This window comes from Crocuta crocuta, unplaced genomic scaffold (assembly GCF_008692635.1).
Source record: "Crocuta crocuta isolate KB4526 unplaced genomic scaffold, BGI_CrCroc_1.0 scaffold694, whole genome shotgun sequence".
Lineage (NCBI taxonomy): Eukaryota > Metazoa > Chordata > Mammalia > Carnivora > Hyaenidae > Crocuta > Crocuta crocuta.
In genome coordinates, this window is record NW_027527933.1 from 1304281 (window position 1) to 1326798 (window position 22518).

Consider the following 22518-nt stretch of genomic DNA (forward strand, 5'->3'; position numbering starts at 1 on the left):
AAAGATGATCATGGAATGCTGTTAGGACTAGAGTGGCAAGCTGCTGTGGTCCCACAAAAGGAGCCAGGGTGGAAGGACCCCCAGTAAATGCTGCTTCTTCTCAGAGAGGAGGTCGGTGACCTGCGGCAGAGCCTTGACTTTGAGGGTACCGGAAATATGGCAGAAAAATTCAACCTGTCTTTGTTTTTAGGCCACCTGGGGACTGATTCTTCCACAACAGATGCCTATCCTCCCCTCACACCCCTGCCTCTTCTGTGGCTAGGTTAGAATGGTGGCAGTCCAGTCTAAGGGACAGAGGAGATACTGTCCCCACATCCAGGCTACCAGGCTGAGTAAGAAAACTGCTCCAAAGTCTTTGCAGGCACAGAAGCCCCAGAGTATTTCTGTTTTAAATTAATTATTGCTTTCAGAAATCGGTAGACTGGCAGCTTACATCTTTAGGATCTCCCAAATGTATGGTTGGCAGTTTTTCACCCAAGCGTGTCTCATATTTGAGGCATCACCAAGCCTGTCGGAGCTGAAATACCTGAATTACGCAAGAGGGTGAGGATAGAAGGCTCTCAGGCTGAGCGGCAGTTTCCTGCCAACCTGGCTCTTTCCCCTTGGATCATTCACGAAACTCACCTCCATAGGTTTCACGCACAAATAGGAGTCAGAAAGATCCATATAAAAAATCAGTTGGATATTGTTGGTATCATTTCCTGTGGGTTCTTCTTTCCAGACAGGAAGTTAGAGGCTGGTGTCAGCTTTGTGGGAGTGATGAAAGGTGTCTCCAGATGTGAGCAAATGCTTCTATAAACAACCCAAATTCCTTGGGAGAAGTATATCCAAATGATCTGTATTTAGTCAGAAAATCATTTGCTCTTTTTAAAAACTTTTTAAGTTTATTTATTTATTTGCAGAGAGAAAGAGAACACAAGTGGCTGCAGGGCAGAGAGAAGGAGAAACAGAATCCCAAGCAGGTTCCACACCATCAACGCAGAGCCCGATATGGGACTCGAACTCACAAGCTGTGAGATCATGACCTGAACCAGGATCAAGAGTTGGATGCTTAACCGACTGTGCCACCAGGCGCCCCATGTTCCATTCTTGATGATTAAGGTGAAAGTTCATGTTTTCTTGATTACAACAAAGAAAATTCTCAGTACAGAGGAAGTCGGTACTAAGAAAGTGTTTTATTCCACTTTTCCTAGTCCATTTTTTCCTAGAACCGGAGAATTGAAGGTCCTGTAACCAGGAAACTAAATACCAAACTAATTGTACCAATACGTGACCCCAAATCAAGGCACCAAATGGAGTGTTGGACTTTTAGAAATGGAATCATTCCCACCTCGTTGTGGTTTCTCTTTCAGAAATGTTTTCTTTTTTAAATTTCATGTATTTTTAAAAAATTGGTTACACTGGTTTCAGTTGTGCAATATAGTGATTCAACAATTCTATACATTTCTCAGTGCTCAACATGGTTACCTGTACTCTTGATGCTCTTTACCCATCACACCCATCCCCCCACCCACCTGCCTTCTGGCAACCAATTGTTTTCTGTAATTAATAGTCTGGATTTTTTTTGTTTGTTTATTTGTTCTTTTTCTTTGCTTGTTGATTTGTTCTGTCTCTTAAATTCCATGTATGAGTGAAAATTTTTGGTATTTGTCTTTCTCTGTTTGATTCATTTCACTTAGCATTATACTCTCTGACTCCATCCACATCATTGCAAATGGCAAGATGTCACTCTTTTTGATGGCTGAGTAATATTCCATTGTACATATACCACATCTTCTTTATCCATTCATCTGTTGATGGACACTTGAGTTGGTTCTTTTAATCTCTTCCCATTTTGTCCTTTAGTTACATACTCAGCAAGACTTTATTAATAACCTATTATAAGCCTCACTCCTTCTAGAAACGAGTGGAGTAAGTGCAACTCATCCACAGTTGGTGATCATGTGATTTCTTTAAAGGTCTGTGACTATTGCCAGTTGCCTACACAACAAGCCCCTTATTCAGATGCTCCCACACCGCACCCATCAGTTCCCTGTCCACATGTTTACTCCTCACTTTACAGAATGCCCACTCCTCACGTCACCCTTCAACCTCTGCCATGACTTCCAGACCCTATGTTGGCTTCATTCCCCACCCAAAGTCTTCTTCCTTAACCCCACAGTCCCGCTGACCCTTCCCCTTCATGCCCACTCGCAGACAGCTCCTGTCAATTGGCACATGCTTTAGCCATTAAAGTTGTCTGAGGGAGGATGCCCCTATTATTTTCTATTAATTTTTTTAATGTTCATTTATTTTTCAGAGAGAGAGAGAGAGACAGAGTATGAGCAGGGAGGGAGCAGAGAAAGAGGGAGACACAGAATCTGAAGCAGGCTCCAAGCTCTGAGCTGTCAGCATAGATCATGACCTGAGCCGAAGTTGGATGCTTAACCGACTGAGACACCCAGGCGCCCCACCCTATATTATGTTCCAATTGTGTCAGGGATGTGTATCACATGACTCTCATGCTAGATGATAAATTCTATGAAAACAGGAGCCAGGTTGTGTCTCTTTCTGCAAGCCCCTTGGTACTCAGCGTTTCATCTGCTTGCTGGCTTCTGCATTCAATCTATAAGCAATTAGTGGGCATCAACCGTGCATGAGACTGTACTGGCCAGCCCCAGAAGGCGCAGAGAAAGATGAGCCCATTGGCATCAAGAATTCCCAGCCACGGGAGGAAGCAGCACACTGAGTGGACAGCTCTACCGGCGGGATTAACAAGACCCACGCAGCGCCAAGGTGCACAGCAAATGCCGAGTCAGTGACAGTTGGTCTGAATCGACCAGACTGCTCGGAGGTGGTAACTTCGGGTGATTAGTATTATTGCTAAATCCGTGGACGTTCTTGCACTCATGCATATGTGCCAAAGTTGGTTCCTTTTCTGAGCCTTCTCTGCCTGACAATATGTTACATTTTTCTTTCAACATTTGTCTCAGGTTCCACATTGGAATTATCCTAAGAGCTTCCAACAACAACAACAACAACAAGGGTCAAATACGGATGCCCAAAGTTTGGACCCACCCAAACCAACGGAGTTGGAGTCTATAAAGTGGGGCCATGGACTTCGTCACTAGTGTTATTTCTTTTTTCTTCTCTCTCTTTCTTTCTTTCTTTCTTTCTTTCTTTCTTTCTTCTTCCCTTCCTTCCTTCCTTCCTTCCAAGTTCTTCAAATGATTCTCCTAATTTCTTTTTTCTTTTCTTTCTTTCCTTCTTTCTTTCTTTCTTTCTTTCTTTCTTTCTTTCTTTCTTCTTCCCTTCCTTCCTTCCTTCCTTCCAAGTTCTTCAAATGATTCTCCTAATTTCTTTTTTCTTTTCTTTCTTTCCTTCTTTCTTTCTTTCTTTCTTTCTTTCTTTCTTTCTTTCTTTCTGTCTGTCTTTCTTTCTTTCTCTCTCTCTCTCTCTCTCTCTCTCTGTCTCTCTCCCTCCCTCCCTCCCTCCCTTCCTTCCTTTCAAGTTCTTCAAATGATTCTCCTAAACAGTCAGGTGGCCAGCTTGTGCTAAAGGTAAATGTTTAAATGAATGGGTCCTTTTGGCTCCAAAGCTTATATTACATTCATTTCAACACTTTACTCTGTCATCGCACCTAGCCAAATAAAGAAGTGTGAAAGAGGGGCGCCTGGGTGGCTCAGTTGGTTAAGCATGCGACTTCAGCTCAGGTCAAATCTCATGGTTCATGGGTTTGAGCCCTGCATCGGGCTCTGTGCTGACAGCTCGGAGCCTGGAGCCTGTTTCAGATTCTGTGTCTTTCTCTCTCTCTGCCCCTCCCCAACTCATGCTCTGTCTCTCTCTGTCTCAAAAATAAATAAACTATAAAAAATTAAAAAAAAAAAGAAGTGTGAAAGATGTGCGTATCCATTCTCCATTCCATAATGCCTTGCGTGACATGGGCTCTGCTATTTCTACCAAGAGGAGAGATCAGGGAGAGATGTGGTGGTGTGAAGGGAGGGAGCTGAATAGCAGATGTGAGGAGCATGTGGAGAGGAACAGAGTAAGGAGCCTGAGAAGGGTGCCATTATAACTGTGACTTTTCCAAGCCATAACCCAGCCTGGCTATCCCTGAATGAAAATACACACACACACACACACACACACATCATACACCCCTCCACTGGGCCTGCTTTTGTGTTTCTGTATATGGCCAGAAGCAGAGTATCCTGAGAAGGAAAAACAAAATAAAGAGACAGTGATACAGGCTACTCTTTCATATAGTTTGTAAGGTGTACCTTTTACTGAAAATTTTTTTTTCCTTTTGACAAAAAAAATTCCAGACTTCATCCAAATTGAGATGCTTTTCCTGATTATGAAAGAAACTACAGATGAATGCGTGCTACTAAAAACAGTGTATGTTAACAATGTTGCACCTCCAAATGTCTTATACAGGCACACCTTGGAGATCCTGCGGGTTCAGTTCCAGGCCACTGAGATGAAGCAAATACTGCAATAAAGTGAGTCCAATGAATCCTTTGGTTTCCCAGCACATATAAAAGTTGTTTATACTGTAGTCTATTAAGTGTGCAATAACATTGTGTCTAAAAAACAATGTGCATTGCTTAATTAAAAGATACTTTATTGATAGAAAATGCGAACCATAGGGGTGCCTGGGTGGCTTAGTCAGTTAAGCATCTGACTTTGGTTCAGGTCACAATCTGACAGTTTGTGGGTTCGAGCCCCGTGTCAGGCTCTGTGCTGACAGTTCAGAGCCCGGAGCCTGATTTGGATTCTGTGTCTCCTGCTCTCTCTGTCCCTCCCCCACACACACTCTGTCTCTCTGTCTTTCTCAAAAATAAGTAAACATTAAAAAATTTTAAAAAAGGAAAATGCTAATAGTCATATCTGAGCTTTCAGTGCCTTGTAATCTTTTTGTTGGTGGCAGGTCCTGTCTGGACGCTGATGGCTGCGACTGATCAGGGTGGTGGTTGCTGAAGGTTGGAGTGGCTGTGGCAGTTTCATAAAACAACACAGCAATGACGTTTGCAACATGGATTGACTCTTCCTTTCATGAACAAATTCCCCATAGCAGGAGATGCTGTTTGATAGCATTTTACTTCTTTACTACTCTTCAAAAGGAGAATAGAACTTCTTTCAAACTTGGGGCCCATCCTCTCAAACCCTGGAGTATCATTGCCACCGGGAGTAGATTCCATCTCAAGAAACCACTTTCTTTGTTCATCTGTAAGAAGTATCTCCTGGGGCGCCTGGGTGGCTCAGTCAGTTAGGTGTCCGGCTTCAGCTCGGGTCATGATCTCACAGTCGGTGGGTTTGAACCCCATGTCAGACTCTGTGCTGACAACTCGGAGCCTGGAGTCTCCTTTGGATTCTGTGTCTCCTTCTCTTTCTGCCCCTCCTCCACTCATGCTCTGTCTCTCTCAAAAATATTAAAAATTAAAAAAAAAAAGAAGTATCTCCTCATCTCTTCCAGTTTGATCATGAGATGCAGCCATTCAGTCCCGTCTTCGGGCACCACTTCAAAGTCCAGTTGTCTTCCTCTTTTACCACATCTGGTTACTTCCTCCCCTGAGCCCTTGAACCCCTCAACGTCATCTGTGGGGGGGTTGGAATCAACAACTTCCAAACTATCATCGATGTTGATGTGTTGGCCACTTCTCATGAATCACGGATGTTCTTATTGGCATCTAGAGTAGTGAGTCCTTTCTAGATTTTTCAACTTACTTTGCCCAGATCCATCAGAGGAATCACTTTTATGCAGTGATAGCTTTACATAATGTATTTCTTAAATAGTAAGACTTGAAAGTCAAAATGACTCCTTGATTCATGGGCAGCAGGTTGAATGCTGTGTTAGTGAACATGAAAACAACCTTAATCCACTATTCTGGTGACTGGATGGCTCAGTCGGTGAAGTGTCTGATTCTTGATCTCAGCTCAGGTCTTGCTCTCAGGGTCATGACTACAAGCCCTGTGTTGGGCTCTGCTCTGGGCATGAAGCCTGCTTAAAACAATAACAACAACAACGAATCTTTTTTCCTGAGCAGTGGTTCTCAACAATGGACTTGAAATATTCAGTAAAACATATTGTCAGCAGATGTGCTCTTATTCCATTGGCAGAACACAGGCAGAGGAGATTTGCCATCATTCTTAAGGGGCTCAGGAGTTTTGGAATGGTTAGTGAGCATTGGCTTTAACCTCATGTCAGCAGCTGCATTAACCCCTAACAAGAGAGTCACCTGTCCTTTGCAGCTTTGAAGCCAGGCATTGACTTCTCTCTAGCTAGAAAGTTCTAGATGGTATCTTCTTCCAATAGAAGGCACCTTTGTCTACCTTGAAAATCTGTTGTTGTGTGTAGCTGCCTTCCTGAATTGTGTCAGCTACATCTTCCGGAGAACTAGCTGCAGCTTCTACATCAGCACCTGCTGCTCCACCTGGCACTTAAATTATTTTTAATGTTCATTTATTATTAGAGAGAGACAGAGACAGAGCACAAGTGGGAGAGGGGCATAGAGACAGGGAGACACAGAATCCGAAGCAGCCTCCAGGCTCTGAGCTGTCAGCACAGAGCCCAACACGGGGCTTGAACTTACTAACCATGAGATCATGACCTGAGCCAAAGTCAGAGGCTCAACCGCCTGAGCCACCCAGGTACCCCTTCACCTGGCACTTTGATGTTATTCAGATGGCTTCTTCCCTTAAACCTCATAACCAACTTCTGCTAGCTTCCTCACCTCTTTCAGCCTTTGTGGAAGTGAAGAGAGTTAGGGCCTTGCTCTGGGTTAGGCCTTGACTGAAGGGAATGTTGTGGCTGGTTTGATCTTCTAACCAGACCACTGACACTTTCCCTACATCAGCAATAAGGCTGTTCTGCTTTCTCATCATCTGTGTGTTCATGGAATAGCACTTTTAATTTCCTTCCAGAACTTCTCTTTTGCATTCACAGTGTGGCTCACTGGTGTAAGATTTGGCTAGATTTCGGCCCTATCTTGGCTTTCATCACATCTTCTTCACTTAGCTGAATCATTTCTAGCTTTTGACTTAAAGTGACAGACACACAACCGTTCCTCTTCCTTGAACACTTAGAGGCCGTTGTAGGGGTATTAACTGACCTAATTTCAATACTGTTGTGTCTCAGGGAATAGGGAGGCCCGAGGAGAGGGAGAGAGACAGGAAAACTGTCAGTTGGTGAAAACATCGGAACACACACAACAGTTATCGATTAAATTCACCCTCTTCTATTGGTGTGGTTCCTGGTGCCCTCAAACAGTTACACTAGTAACATCAGATATCACTGATCACAGATCACCATAACAAATATAATGTAATGAGAAAGCTTGAAATAGTGTGTGGATTACCAAAATGAGACACAGAGACACAGAGTGAGCAAATACTGTCAGAAACATGCCGATAGACTTGTTCGATGCAAGGTTGCCGCAAACTCTCAATTTGTAGAAAATGCAAGTATGTGCAGCGCAAGAAGGTGAAGGGAAGTAAGATGATTCATGCCTCTATAAGTATTTACGGAATGAATCCGTGAACTCAAATGGAGTCACATTAACATAAACACACATACGTAGAAGTAACTATCTTATCTATGATGGCTCTTGGGTAGACACTAGTCCCAAACAGCAGTTCCCAAACTTTGCAGTACATTAGAATCTTCTTCATCTAGAAATGCCCAAGTCAAGCCCTAGATCAATTAAGGCACAATGTCTGGGAATGGCAAAGAAAAACTTGCATTTTTTTAAAGATTCCCAAGTGATTCCAACGGGCAGCAAAATTTGAGAACTACTGTCTTAGTAGATATTTAGCACAATTAATGAATATCTAGAGGATAAGGAGTCGATATCTTTGAAACATAGACTATAAAGTAAATACAATGCTTGGATTTCTAAAGTTCATGTATGAACTTTAAGGAACCAGTCTTGTCTCTCTCTGTATTTGTACTGAGTTAATTTTGTAGGTGTGAAGGTAATTCCAGTGAGTGAATGATTCAAAAACCATTGGGTGTACAGTATGCGTTTGACCTTGACGTGAGACCTGCCATTCTTATGAGGGGCTCCAGAGGCTAGGATTCGAAAGAGGTGATCTGCCCATGGTAAGCACCATCTAACAACAGGAGAGGAGGTCGAGAATGATGTGAGGAAGTAAACGTCACCTAGAAAAAGGTTAGCAGCTGAAAGACTATAAAAATCAACTCTCAGGAGAAAAATTATGAGTTTTAACTAGTTAACTTAATTCATATAATGAATTCCTAAATAAATTAGGAATGTAATAGCAGAATATAAGGTGGCACGTTATGTTCTGCACTGTCACAGAAACCCCAGGACATGGCACTTATATAAGCAAAAAGAAAAGGAGTCACGGGGAGGCGACAAGTGTACTTAGTGCCTGGTCACCTGCAATTACTCATCGGGCATTCTCTGCATGTCCTCAGGATTAACCTTGCCATCCACTCTAGAAAGTAGCTGTTATTTCCCTTTGCCAGAGGAAGAAATGGAGGCTCAGAAAGTTTAACTTCCTAAGGGAATAAAACTACCAGTGGGAGAGACCCAGGACTCCTATTCATTTTTTTTTAATGTTTTTATTCATTTCTAGGAGAGAGAGAGAGAGAGACAGCACGAGCGGGGGGAGGGGGGGGTCAGAGAGAGAGGGAGTCACAGACTGAAACAGGCTCCAGGCTCTGAGCTGGCAGTCAGCACAGAGCCTGCCGCGGGGCTCGAACCGAGGAACCTCGAGATCATGACCTAAGCGAAAGTCGGATGCTTAACCGACTAAGCCACCCAGGCGCCCCGCCAGGACTCCTATTCAGATCTGAGTCTGACATTCCTATCCTGGGCATTGCCCAAAACCAGCAAGGCTGTTCCTTACCCTCCATGCCTGTAGCTCGTCTGGCTGGGGAGTGTGTGTGCTCTGTAGCAACAGGCTGTGTCTTTAAGAGAACAGGGTTACTAATGCCTGCTGTTAACGAACCAGCGAACCCCCAGCATCTGCCCCAGAGGCTGCTCGGGCAGCTGGGTGGAGACAGGGAGAGATTGGATCTCCTTCGTTTGAGGAAGCTGGAAAAGCTTAGTAAGAAGCTAGCACTGATTTGAATAAATGTCAATGACTGGAGAGTATAAGGGCCTCTGACATCAGCATCTCCCCACAGGAAGCAATGGAGCCTTAGAATGTTCCTCGGGAGGCCAAAGAAGATGTTTGTTCCCATATTTACAGAAACACGGAGGGAAGGGGAAGCATTCTGTCCCAAGTAGCTGTCGCCGGGAAGGTCTCCTCCAGCCTTTTTAGGGCTTCCGCCAGTCGGTCGTGGCTGAGGAAGAGCTACTGTGAGGAGCTAGCATGACTCACGGCTGTGCCTTCGGCTGTCCCCGCCAGCCACCCCACCCACATCCCATCCCGGCTTTGCATCACCAGCTGTCCTCATTCACGGCGTTGGAAGGGTTCGAGGAGTCAGCCCTCGCTCCACTCTCGGCTCATCATCGTCACACCAGAGGTTTATGGGCGAGGCGGCCTTTCACTGGGACAAGTCCCTTCTTCCTCCTTGCCTCCAGCAGGCGCCAGCAGGCAGGGCAGAGACCCGTCTGCGGTGTGGAGGTGAGACATTGGCTGTGGGATTTCTCCAGCAGCCCCTCACCCACTTCACAGCGATTCCTTGATGCTCTCAACAGCAGTGGTCTCTGTTTCCGGTTTGCTCCACGTCCCTGTGGCTGTTGCTGATCTCTCCACCAACGGGGACATGTTCCAGTGGCAGAAACTAGTCCTCTCCCTCTGGTTCCCTGACTCCCACGACATCACTTTAGCTGCCTCTTCTCTCCTGGTCGTAGGCCATCCCCATGCCATGTCATTTACCCCCCTCATGTCAGAGTGGCCACCCTGTCACCCTCTGTCCCCACCTAAGCACCTGCAGGTGTCAAACACACACACACACACACACACACACACACACACACACACACACTATTACTTACATCTGATCGAGCTGGATAGTCAACACCACTTAACTTAATCCTTTTATATGAGCAATAGCTCTATGTTAGACATATATTACTACTCTGGAATATGATGACATTTATTTGAGAATCACTTCTTTGTCACTGCCTTCAGATTCTCCCATAAACCCGTGCCTCCAGCTTCACGGTCTTGTCTTTCTCCTCCCGTAATTTGAATATTTCCCACAGCTCTGTTTTTAATTCTCTCAACCTTTACTCTGTTCGTTGTCTTAGGCATCCATGGTAGCCAATGCCATCTGTCTGTGGCTGCAGCTCTATTTTAATCTCTGTGTCAAGCCTTGGTGGAGTCTTGAGTTAGAGTCTTGAACGGGACTGCCCTCCTGACTGGGAAAATGAAGGAAACGATGATATTCACCTCACAGGTGTCCAGGGATGTTGACAAGATGGAAGGAGGTGCCTTGTCTGGAATGTGGCTGAAGGGCTTGATACATGGAAGTGATTGCTACTGCTCCTCATACATGTTAAGTTCCCAGATTTTCCTTGACAGAGACAACAGAGCCTCAGTGGTGTGACGTGGGAGACAGCTGAAGTGGGCGGTGAGAGGCCTCTGCCTTTTAACTGGCCCCAGAAGTTCCCCAATTCTGACACTGAATGGGGAAATCTGAAGTGCAAGGTCTGTATGCAAGCAGTCCAAGCCTCATATCACACCACTGGAAGAGCAAAAAGGTATATCTATCATCTCCTTAATTTCCAGATAATGCTTAGCCCACATTTTAATTATGGATACATAAGGCATTAGGAAATGTTGACAGTTGTACCTAGATTTAAAAAATGTGGGTTCCAAATGCTTCAGATGATCACAGAGTCATGTATTTAGCCATGGTGCTAATCACTGAGGTGCATCATATCAGGTGCACAGTCACTGAGGCTCAAGTGGCCAATGTTCACACCTCAATAGGTACCAGGCACAGGGTTTTATACAGGCTTTTTTTTTTCTCACTGTTTCTCCTATGAACTTGCTGTTATAAATGGTTAGGCAACATCTTTGACCGCAAAAAGACTTACACATGAATATATAAATCTAAAGGAGCATCTGCTATGAATCTCTTCACCCTTCTCAGATGAACAGAGAGACTCGCTTTGCTGAAGCAGTCTGGAACCAAGCCTGCATCTCTGAGGTGTGTCTGCATTTCAGATTATAGTCAGGAACTGGAAAAAAAGGGACACAAGCTGGTGAAGAGCCTTCCCTTAATGATTACAGGGGGTCTGGTGTGCCTTAGGGAGGGAAGAAGACAGCAGGTCAGGAGTTCTTCCATTGGGAATGCGAACTGAATGCAGAATTCTTCCCAGAGCAAGTCACGGTATCCATGCAAGTAAGTGAGGCGGGTTTCTACCTGTTTCCACGCTTTCTATATACTGCCAACATCCACCATTTGGTGTCAGGGCATAAGAACCTGACAACATGCTGGGTGTTCACAAGCCCACTCGTGGACGTTTGTCCTTCTGGCTCTGCACCTCTGTGTCCGGCCTCCCTTTATGCCTTTATGCAGCAGGATTGGTTCTTGGTCCTGATATCGGAGCATTGACTTTCAGCCATCCCCCCATCCCATCTTATTTTCCCTTTTTGATCTCAGTGCCCCAGCCTTTTGATCTGGGATGTCCTCTCTTGGCTCAGTAATTTCGTGAGCAACCCGGTCAATAATGACTTGTTGGCTTGTTACACAGGCAGTCCCACGGGCAAGGGCGAGGCCCTGCAGTGGTGACAGTAGCAGACGGCACAGTGGTTACAGATGCACCACAGATCATTGCCAGCCCTGTGTGGGCAGCTACTTGACCATGAACTACACCCATGAGCGGACTTTCACATGCTAGCCATTGTTCCCAGAGAAAACTGGGTCTCTGCATGGCATACAGACAACAGGAATTTATGTCTACTTTTGGAAAAAAATAAGTTCTAGCATGCACTCTACTGATAATAGGCCAGTTACCCAAGCTTTAAGTCTTTTCATTGTTGTTCTGTGAAAAACTGGAGCAAATTATAAGTTCTCAACTCTTCTGTTATGGGCCAAAAAGGGAAGATGCCTATAAAAGCATCTCCCCAATATAAGGAAGTGACGTTGGTTCTAGGAAGATGAGAAGACCGGCTTCCTAGGTGTTTCAGATGTGCTCACTGCCACGTGCTCACAGGGGACCTTAACCTCTATCGTTTTCAGCCAGAGGCAATGACTATCCAGGACATTTAGTGTTTAGAGATAATAGTAAGCTAGAGAGAATCATACCACCTTGCAGTCCAGCCCTTTCCACGACTGAGCCACAGAAGGTATGCTCTTCCAGGCCACGAGCCAATTCTTCCTTGCTCACAGTTGTACGCCGGGCGCCCAACACCGTGTTTGACACGATGCATGCTCGTAGGGAAAAAAAAGGAATGAATCTGAGTTTTTTGCTTACTGCTCATCGCTATGTAACTCTCGTCTGTTAACAAATGATGTGTTATGAAAGTGGCCATGGAGTGAGAGATGACACTTGATAAAGCCAATTAACTTTTGTTGTGAAACTTCCCAAGACATTGAAGCTACTCCATGGAAATGTGATAGTGTAGAAAGTCTACATTTAGAGTCTATTTTTAGGCTCTATTTATGAACTTGTCATAATTCATTCAAGAATTTTTTTTCCCCTCTGGGTGCTTCCTCCATGATAGGTATGATGCTAGGAAGTGGGGAAACAGTGCTGAGGCCACTGATGGTCTGTTATATTCTAAATATCAGGGGCACCTGGGTGACTCAGTCAGTTAAGCATCTGACTTGTGATTCCGGCTCAGGTCACCATCTCATGGCTCATGAGTTCAAGCCCCATGTCAGGCTCTGTGCTGATGGAACAGAGCCTGCTTGGGATCCTCTCTCTCTCCCTCTCTCTCTGTCCCTCTTCCACTCACACATGCACACACTCTCACTCTCTCAAAATAAATGCATAAACTTAATTAAAAACTTTTTAAGTAAAAATGAAAAGAAAACCTTTTCTTTATGCTTAATGACTTACTACTATAATTGGCCATTAATCCAGAGCAAAAACCAGAGGTCCAAATGAAACAGGATTGTTTTCTACGTTATTTTTCTTCGGAATGATTTCTTGTCCTCCTGGCCTTTCTCAGTTGAGTGATCAGGGGACTTTCCTCAAACTATCAGAAGAGCAGGCACCCCCATTGGGCTGCATGTCGTCATGAAGAGGCCTTCAACCCTTAACTTTTGGCTTTGGCCCTTGTCTTTTCACTGTTTCAGTAATATCCATCTTCCTCCAATTCCTTCCCCTGAGCCCTCTAGGCATCCTAGGTCCCCCAGTGCTTCACAGCAAAGTTAAGCTCTTCCCTTGTTTTGAACTAAAGACAAGCTGATTTACTCTCCTTAAGTCTCCCTTCTACCTCCAAACAACCAGAAGGAATAGGATCCAGGCTATCCTATTAAACAAATAACAGACTATGTAAACAAGACATAACAGTGACTGAAATGTCAACTTCTTGCCATTTTGGGAAATCCACATGACTAAGTCCACAGGTATAAGCAGTATGAAATCAGACATCCGAGCTTGAAAGCACTCTTTACAATGGGGAATGGGAAACAGCAAAGGTCTTTAATTTCTACCCAGTTTTAGGTATGATGCAAACCAGAAGTTGCCACTTTAAAACAAACCAAGACCTTACATACAAGTCTACATGTGGCCACTTTGAAACACGGGTTATATGGACGACCAGTTTAACCTTGCAGAGTACATAGAAACTGGTAAATGTCCCTAAAGCTTAGCACTGCTTGGAGCTCTGTGATAGCCAGACACCAGGTATGCTGATGCTTTATTTAGCATCTGTGGCCTTGTTGAAATACTACCTGACAGGTTTGGTGGCTAGACACTGTCCTGAGCCTGAACCCTTCCACCACTCTGCTTTTGTAGCCTCCACCCCATGACCCTTCTCAGCCTCTCCTCATTGTCTAGTATCTCAAGAGATTACATCCAGGACTGGGCTTTAGCCCCTGGCCCATGTCAATTTGTTGCCAAACTTGTACTGTTTGTAAAACATATTTAAATATTATTCCTAAAAATGATTACTCTAATGCCGATGGCTTGACCAAAAAATAATATAGAAGATACAAAGAGAATTGGAAGAAAGGGAGAAGCAAAATGATTATAGATGAAAATAAGATTATTTCCCACTCATGAGGTAAGATGATGAAACAGGCCCAGGGCCCGACCATATATGATTTGAAGTCTCTTAAAAATATAACCTAGAGGGGTGCCTGGCTGGCTCAGTCGGTAGAGCATGTGACCCTTGATCTCTGGGTTGTGAGTTTGAGCCCCATGTTGGGTGTGGAGATTACTTGAAAATAAAATCTTTTTTAAAAAATCCTACCTAGATTCCTGGAATAATCTCATAACTGGCATCCATCCAGAGTGAGTCAATTGATTCACCACTGGCTCCATGGTGCCCAGGGCAGGGTGTGGCCTCACAACCTATTGGTTGAGTACTTCTGTGATTTCATATGCATCATTACAAGATGATCTCTTAGGGCTCTTTGTATTCTGAGACAATGAGAACACATTTTGTAACCCAGATGAGATAAGTATTTATTCCGTTAATTTATTTAAGAAGTATTGGGGCACCTGGGTGGCTCAGTTGGTTAAACGTGGGCTCAAGTCATGATCTTGCAGTTTGTAGGTTTGAGCCCCACATAGAGCTCTCTGCTGTTAGCACAGAGCCCACTTCAGATCCTCTGTTTCCCCCACCCCTCTCTGGCCCTCTCCTGCTCATTCTCCTCTCTCTCTCTCTTTCAAAAAACAAAGAAAGAAAAAAACCAAACCAAACCAAACCAAACCAAAAAAACCCACAACAGCAACAGAAAGAAGTATTTATTGTTTTACTATAGGCTAAGTGTGGAGACTACAATAACATGGGGCAATTTTTATTCATCCATTTTACAGATGACTCGCTCAATGGCAAGTCAAAAAATAGATCCAGAACCACAGTGTTAAAGATTTTGTTAAAAAGCGTCTGGGTTTATGGTTTTGGCTGTGCTGGGGCTGTTTGTGTATGTGTGCTGTACTTCATTTGCCAAGATGAGCCACACTCCCTTTATGGATAAGCAATGCACTTTGAATGCTTTCTTATTGGTTGGCTTGTTTGACTATAGATGTACACAGCTGTAGTCAACAAATGTGCTTCCGGTAAGTGCAATATAAACAGAAATTTTCTAAATTCAATTATGCTTTTAGTGTACAAAATAGTGTATATGCTAGGGATTCCATTCAACATTCCTGGCAACTCACGGAGCACGTTAGGCAGAGTGGCAAGTGCAAATACAGCATAGACTGGACCCTGCCCTCGAAGAGTGCATATTTGGATGTTTCATGCGGACTGAGCTGGTGGAGTGTGAACTTGTGATGTCATAGTACTCAAAGAATATAATAGAATATAGTGTTTTTCAACTCCTCAGAACTCCTACCCCCTTACAAGAACTTTGCCTTAGATTCTCTTCAGGCAGAAAGAGCTTCATTCAGATTTCTCTGGGATGAGGGAAATGCAATAAATATAATGTAAGGACTTCTGAAAGAAGATTTTCTTATCCCTCTCTCTTCCAAACCACAACCATTGATTAGGGAAGGAAACAAATTCTGTTTTGCATCCAGACCGATCCTTGTCTCAACCTTACTTCTGACCAATCAGTAGTGTGACCAAGTAAAACCTTATTTCCTAGTGGTAAGGCAAGCTCTTTCACTGGTCCTGTCCTCAGTCAGCTGGGAATATCTTCCCAGATATTCTCTGGCCTCCCGAACCTTACAATGCCATGATTCCTAGCCAACTTCTAAGGAATAAAAACCTGACATCTTAACAGAATCCTTTCCTAAAGTAAACAACACTTATGAATGCAATAGAGTCACACTCCAAATAATTCAAACTCCAGTTTAAAAAAATTTACACTGCATTTCTTAAAGTGAGTCACATGTTGCGAATAAAAGAGCTTATTACGTGTTATTCATACTTCTGCACTCCATATTCTGGCCCAGAGTTAGAGAGTGATCAAGAAATCCCCTCGCCCTTTCCTTGAAGAATTTAGTGACCCACTTACTGTATGGCTCTGTCAGTACTATTGGTTGATTATCTGATCGCCAGCTGTGGCTTCCTTTGTAACTCTATTTGGATGTAACGAGCAAGCATGAGTCCAAATCAAATTACCTTTCTCTGCTGTTTCCTGTCCTCTAACCAAATGTTCCAACCACATGTTTAGTTTAGAAGAGAGAGGCCTGCTCCTTTATCCTTTAACAACTTGTTTTTGCTAGAATCCTAACAAGTGTTCCCAAGGCCCGGAGTGCTGGGACCGTTTGCCAGATGTCACATGTAGAGCCATTACTTCATTTCCAGGGATGTGATGCAAACTTGGCTCTCGAGTCATGGATCATGTTTAAAACAATATTTTAAAATATAGGGAGACAGATGAAAGGGTGCATGTCATTTCAGCAAATGCTCTCTTTTTTTCCTCTAGCCAAAAGCAATAACTTAGACCAGGAGTTCCAGGCCAAAATTGTTTTCTCCTTGAAAGCCTCCATGTTAAAGAAAAGAAATCACAGCATATGTTTTGTACTGTAGCAAATGTCGAGGGCTCTGCAGGCCTTGCCCAGGCATCCTGGCTGTGGTTGCTGTCCCTCGTCACAAGACTCCAATGCTTTAGCAAGACTTTTCCTTTTCTGAGCCTGACCCATGCCTTTTAACTTCCAGTATGCTCTCTTGATGGCCCTCATCACTGGGCACCACTCATGGGAAACTGCTGTGTTTTTTCCTGGATGTGAAATTTCAGTTCCTGTCTCCACTTTGTGAATCAAGCTACTCATCTCCTGGGTTCTTCCTCCAATTCCGCTCTTTGACTATTCTCTGCCACTTGCTGTCCTTGCCATTTAATGACAACACCTAGCATTTATTAAACTCTCAGAGGGAGTTTAGCACCGAGGTTATGACCACGGGTTCAGGGGCAGTTGGTTGAGTGTCCAACTTCGGCTCAGGTCATGATCTTGTGGTTTGGGAGTTCAAGCCCCGTGTCAGGCTCTGTGCTGACAGCTCCGGGCTGGATGCCTGCTTCGGATTCTGTGTCTCCCTCTCTCTCTGCTTCTCCCCCACTCTTGTCCGTGCTCTCTCTCTCTCTCTCTCTCAAAAATAAATAAACATTAAAGCATTTTTCAAAAAGATCATGGGTTCAGATGATCATGTTTGAAGCCTGAGGATGCTACATGCTAACTGTAGGGCTTTCCTAGACTTACTTAACCTCTCTTTGCCCCAGTTTCCTAGTCCACTAAATGAGGGTGACTCTTCTACCACCCTCACGGTACTGTGTGAGAACTGAATAGATCAAATACACGAAGTACTTTTCCTGGTGGATAGGAAACCATGTTAAACATTAGATGTGTTACTCTTCCCACACTCAGGTTCCGTGGTAGCAGACCTTTAAGATGGCCCCATTGACCCCGGCCTCTTCTGTAATTTCTTCTTCTTGAGTGTAAGCAGGAGCCAAGAACTTTCTTACAACAAACAGATTATGGTTAGAGCAATGAGATGTCACTTCTGAGATTGCATTATAAGAAGTCTGTGACTTGTTCTGAACTTTCTCTCTAGATGCCTCTTGGCTTGCTCATTCTGAGGCAAGCCAGCTGCCATATTAAGAGACAGTGCCCAGAGAGGCTCCTATGAGAGTATGGGAGCAAATCCTGGGGGTGATTGTAGCTCAGCTGACACCTTAGTTACAGGATTGTGACAGACCCAGCCTAGCCGCTCCCAGACTCCTGACCCACAGAACTGGTGAGGTAATCAATACTCCTGTTTCCAGCTGATTTTCTGGGGAAATTTGTTGCACAGCCATAGGTAACTAATACAGGTACTATGCTACTCACCTCACATAAAACATCTTCTTTATCTTCACAGCTACTGAAAAGGGTAGGAAATGTTTTTTTTTTAAGTTTATTTATTTATTTTGAGATAGAGGTTGGGGAGGGGCAGAGAGGGACAGAGCGAGGATCCCACCCAGGCTCCATTCCGTCAGTGCAGTACCTGATGCAGGGCCTGATCCCACAATCCGCGAGATCATGACCTGAGCCAAAATCAAGAGTTGGACCTCAACCAACTGAGCCACCCAGGAGCTCCAAGGGTAAGACATGTTACTTAATTTATAAATGAAGCAATGGAGGATCAGAGAAGTTAAGTCACTCGGCCACACACAGGGGTATGTGGAGGAGCCCAAATTTGAATACAAATCTTTCTGCCCTGCCAAGCTCGTCCATTAGGATCTATTGCTTCTCCTGGGAAGCAAATCAGTTCTTTCAGTTTTTCATTCATTCATTCATTCAATTAATCCATCATTCATGGATTCATCATTCCAACATTCATTCATCATTCATCTGTCCAACAATAATGTGCTGGGTACCGCTCTGAGGGTTACAGCGATGAGTAAGATTAACAAGATCTCTGCCTTCCCAGAACTCCAGCCCAGCGAAGACTGGAAACAATCATTTCATGTTATGGGAAGCGCTATGGCTCACATACGTGGTATCTCAGGACAAAGATCGATGGAGGCAAAGGGAAGGAGAGACACCTGGATTGGAAGGTCAGTGACATCCAGACATATGAAGGGTGAGATCAAGCCAGCCATGGGAAGGCTTCCAAAAAGCGTCATCTAGGAGAATGAGCTTCTCCTTCATTTCCTATTCTTTGGTTTTCCACTACATCTTTACTGGTTCTTTAAACTACAACCCGCAACCCCAGAACCTGTCCTACCTGTCCAGGCTTAGAACTGCCTACCTCTCAGAGCCACATTATGCTCTTCTCTGATGAGTTCAAATAGTTCATATTTGCATCAGGCCTTCAAGGCTGTTCCATAGTCTCTTGCATGAATTTGGAAATATTTACCCAATTTAAAAGACCACAATAAGCTTCTGCACAGCCAAGGAAACAACCCAGAAAATTAATAGGCAACCAACGGAATGGGAAAAGATAGTTGCAAATGACATATCAGATAAAGGGTTAATATCCAGAATATATAAGGAACTCATCAAACTACACGCCCGAAAAACAAACAACCCAGTGAAGAAATGGGCAGAAGATATGAACAGACACTTCTCCAAAGAGGACATCCAGATGGCCAACAGACACATGAAACGATGCTCAGCATCCCTCCTCATCAGGGAAATACAAATCAAAACCACACTGAGATACCACCTCACGCCAGTCAGAGTGGCTAAAATGAGCAAATCAGAGAACTCTAGATGCTGGCGAGGATGTGGAGAAACGGGCACCCTCCTACACTGTTGGTGGGAATGTAAACTGGTACAGCCCCTCTGGAAAACAGTGTGGAGGTTCCTCAGGAAACTAACAATAGAACTCCCGTATGACCCAGCAATAGCACTGCTAGGAATTTACCCAAGGGATACAGAAATGCTGATGCATAGGAGCACATGTACCCCAATGTTCATAGCAGCACTCTCCACAATAGCTAAAACATGGAAAGAGCCTAAGTGTCCATCAACAGATGAATGGATCAAGAAGATGTGGTTTATCTATACCATGGAATACTACATGGCAATGAGAAACAATGAAATCTGGCCATGTGTAGCAACATGGATGGACCTTGAGGGTGTTATGCTGAGCGAAATAAGTCAGGCAGAGAAGGACAAATATCATATGTTTGCACGTATAGGAGGATTAGGAGGAACTTGACGGAGGAACAAGGGGGAGAAGAAGGGCGGAAATGGTGGGGGAAAGGGAGAGAAGCAAACCATGAGAGACTCTTGAATGCTGTCAAAAACTGAGGACTGATGGATGTGGGGGGAGGGGGGGATGGGCATGGAGGAGGACACTTGTGGGGATGAGCACTGAGTGTTATGTGGAAACTAATTTGACAATAAACTATTAAAAAAAAAAAGGAGAAAGAAAAAAAAAATAAAAGACCACAATATTTCCCCAAGCCTTGTTTTCTTTCCATATGTACTGGCTCCCCCAACCTCATATTGGGGCTATCCTCTCATTCATAAAGGGATTATAATTGTCATATTACAACTGTAATGCACACTGCCTGGCATATAGAATGTTCTAGAATGACATGCTAATGCTGATAAATGTAAAGACATTTGTTATCCAGTCGTTAAAGTTCACGATCAGGTTGTGTTTGAATGACAGGGGCAATTCAAATATACATTAAGCAGTAAGAAATAACTCTCATGGGAGCTTACATTCTGGCCAGAGCCTTAACTCTCATCCTAACTGTGAAAGTAGCATATTAATTAGAACATATTTTAGCTAACTTTCCATTCCCTAAACAGTCTTTCAGACCTATTCTTTCTGCTCATAACATGGTATATTGTTTGAAATATGGATAGCTTTCATTTTAATTTCTTTTAAAGTGCTATTAAGGAGGACACATCCCACATATTGANTGGAACAGTGGTCCAAAGGGGTCTTGTGGTGAATTATATTCTTGCGTAGCTGCAGCAAAGACAGATGAAGGGGTGCTGAAAACAAAACCTGGATGCCTTCCAAACACACTTTACATATTGACTCAATAGAGAAACATTGGCCCATTTGCAGCTTTAATATTATTCATGATTTTCATAGGAATTCAACTGTAAAGTTCAGATGTTCAAGCTTAATTCCTATACTCCGGGGTCATGCCTTACGCAGTAATTAAAGACTTTCCAGTGTATATCAAAGCTCTCCCCAAGAAATGTTCTGTGGGCTACAGCACTAACAAAACTGAATGTCATCCTTAATACAAACTGAGATGTTAGAAAACGGTTTATAAATGAGACTGCAATGTAAGCAATCCGGTCCGAAAATACCCATTATGGTACTACAGCCGCTGAAGCCACTGTGCTAGCTGGGGTCCACAGCTGGTCTTTTAATGGCTGGAAGCAACGGGTTGGGTAAAGAACTCAATTTTAAATTTACTAAGTTTATCTATTTAACCACAGCTGAGAACAGCCTCCCACTGACGTAGCATTTTCAATTCCCATTCTGCAAACTTAGGTCCAGTGCGATCACAAATGGCAGCTGAAGTATTGGGCTTTGCACAGTGACGTCCTGTTATCTGTGCACCCTAAGAGTTTAGACGTATTTGGGCCCTGTTAGGATTGATGACTGAGTGTATCAGTCAGGATTCTTCAGAGAAACACAACCGTGTGTGTGTGTGTGTGTGTGTGTGTGTGTGTGTGTGTGTGTGTGGGTGGAGAGAGAGAGGGAGAGAGAGAGAGAAAGATTTTAAGGAACTGGCTTATGCACTTGTGGGGACTGGCAAGTCTGAAATCTTCAGGGCTGTTAGATTGAAACTCAGCAAGAGTTGAGGTTGTAGTTTGGATCTGAAATCCATAGATGAGATGAGCAGGCTGGAAACTCAGATCGAAACTCAGTCTTGAGGCAGAATTCCTTCTCCAGGAAACCTCAGACTTTTACTTTGAGTCTTCAGCTCGCTGGAGTCACCATTATTGAGGGCAATCTCCTTTACTTAGTCAACTGATTACAAATATTAGTCACATCCACAAAATACTTTCACAGCAACATCGATACTAGTGTTTGGCTGAACAACTGGGCAACATAATCTTGCCAAGTTGGTAAATAAAATTAACTACCACAACTGGCCACTAGGACTAAGACCCTAAATAATCAGGACACTGTGGCTCGGTCTTAAACCCCCAGTTTAAGCACCAGTTGGGTAGGAGGCTTGTTCTTCAAGACTCAGGGACCTTGCTCCCACACTGTGACCCTCCAGTATCCTAACGGAAAGTCCCTGAGGTCACTTCCCACTGCTGGATCCCACATTCCAGGTGTCTTGTCAAAACATGGAAAGCGCCCAAACACCTCTCTGTTTCTCAGAGGCATTCTCTTTCACTTCTTAACCTTCCCACCAGCGACATCCAGATTGTCTTGAAGATTGGCCGATGTCTTGAGGAGGAAAACTGCATAGCCCTGGGCTCAGCCTGCCAGCCTTTCCTTCTCAGAGGATCCCTTGGCACCCAAAGTCTCTAATTCTTGTCCATCCAGCCCCAGGAGTCACCCAAAAGCTTTGCCGCTTTCTCTGTCTCCTGTTGGTGGCCCAAGGCTTCTGCCTGCATCCCAGACCTCTCTCTCGGGAGCAAACCAAGAGGGCAACGTGGATACCGCTTGGTGGCTCATCTCTTATTCAGTGTTGCCTCTTTCTATGCGGTTTTGTCTTCATAGGATCTGGCTGCTTGACAGTTATTGGTGCCTTCAAGCAATCGGTTCTACTACTTTATCTCTTTTCAGTTTGTCCTCAAAGTGTTGTTCAGCTGTAAGCTCTTCCATCCTACCTCATTCTCCTTTCTTTTGTAGCCACCAACATTTTATTGACATACATTGAATTCTTTTTTTTAAACTTTTAAAAAATGTTTTATTTATTTCTGAGAGAGAGAGAGAGAGAGAGAGAGAGAGCGTGAGCAGGGGAGGGTCAGAGAGAGAGGGAGACACAGAATCTGAAACAGGCTCCAGGCTCTGAGCTGGCAGTCAGCACAGAGCCCGACACGGGGCTCGAACCCACGAACTGCGAGATCATGA

The 22518-nt window shown here is 44.1% G+C and overlaps 1 protein-coding gene and 1 long non-coding RNA gene across 2 annotated transcripts in view; both read left to right on the forward strand.

The window, feature by feature from the left end:
- Positions 1–921, forward strand: part of LIPA (lipase A, lysosomal acid type) — a 239164-nt gene extending 238243 nt beyond the window's left edge. The window contains exon 11 of the mRNA XM_077751875.1: positions 903–921. The gene's annotated coding sequence lies outside the window, so the exon portion shown is untranslated. The remainder of the gene's footprint in view (positions 1–902) is intronic.
- A 2558-nt stretch (positions 922–3479) lies between these two features.
- On the forward strand, positions 3480–5398 carry LOC144221431 (uncharacterized). Its single transcript, XR_013332074.1, has 3 exons — positions 3480–3539; positions 4417–4481; positions 4910–5398. It is a non-coding gene; the product is annotated as an uncharacterized LOC144221431 (long non-coding RNA).
- The last annotated feature ends 17120 nt before the right edge of the window (positions 5399–22518 follow it).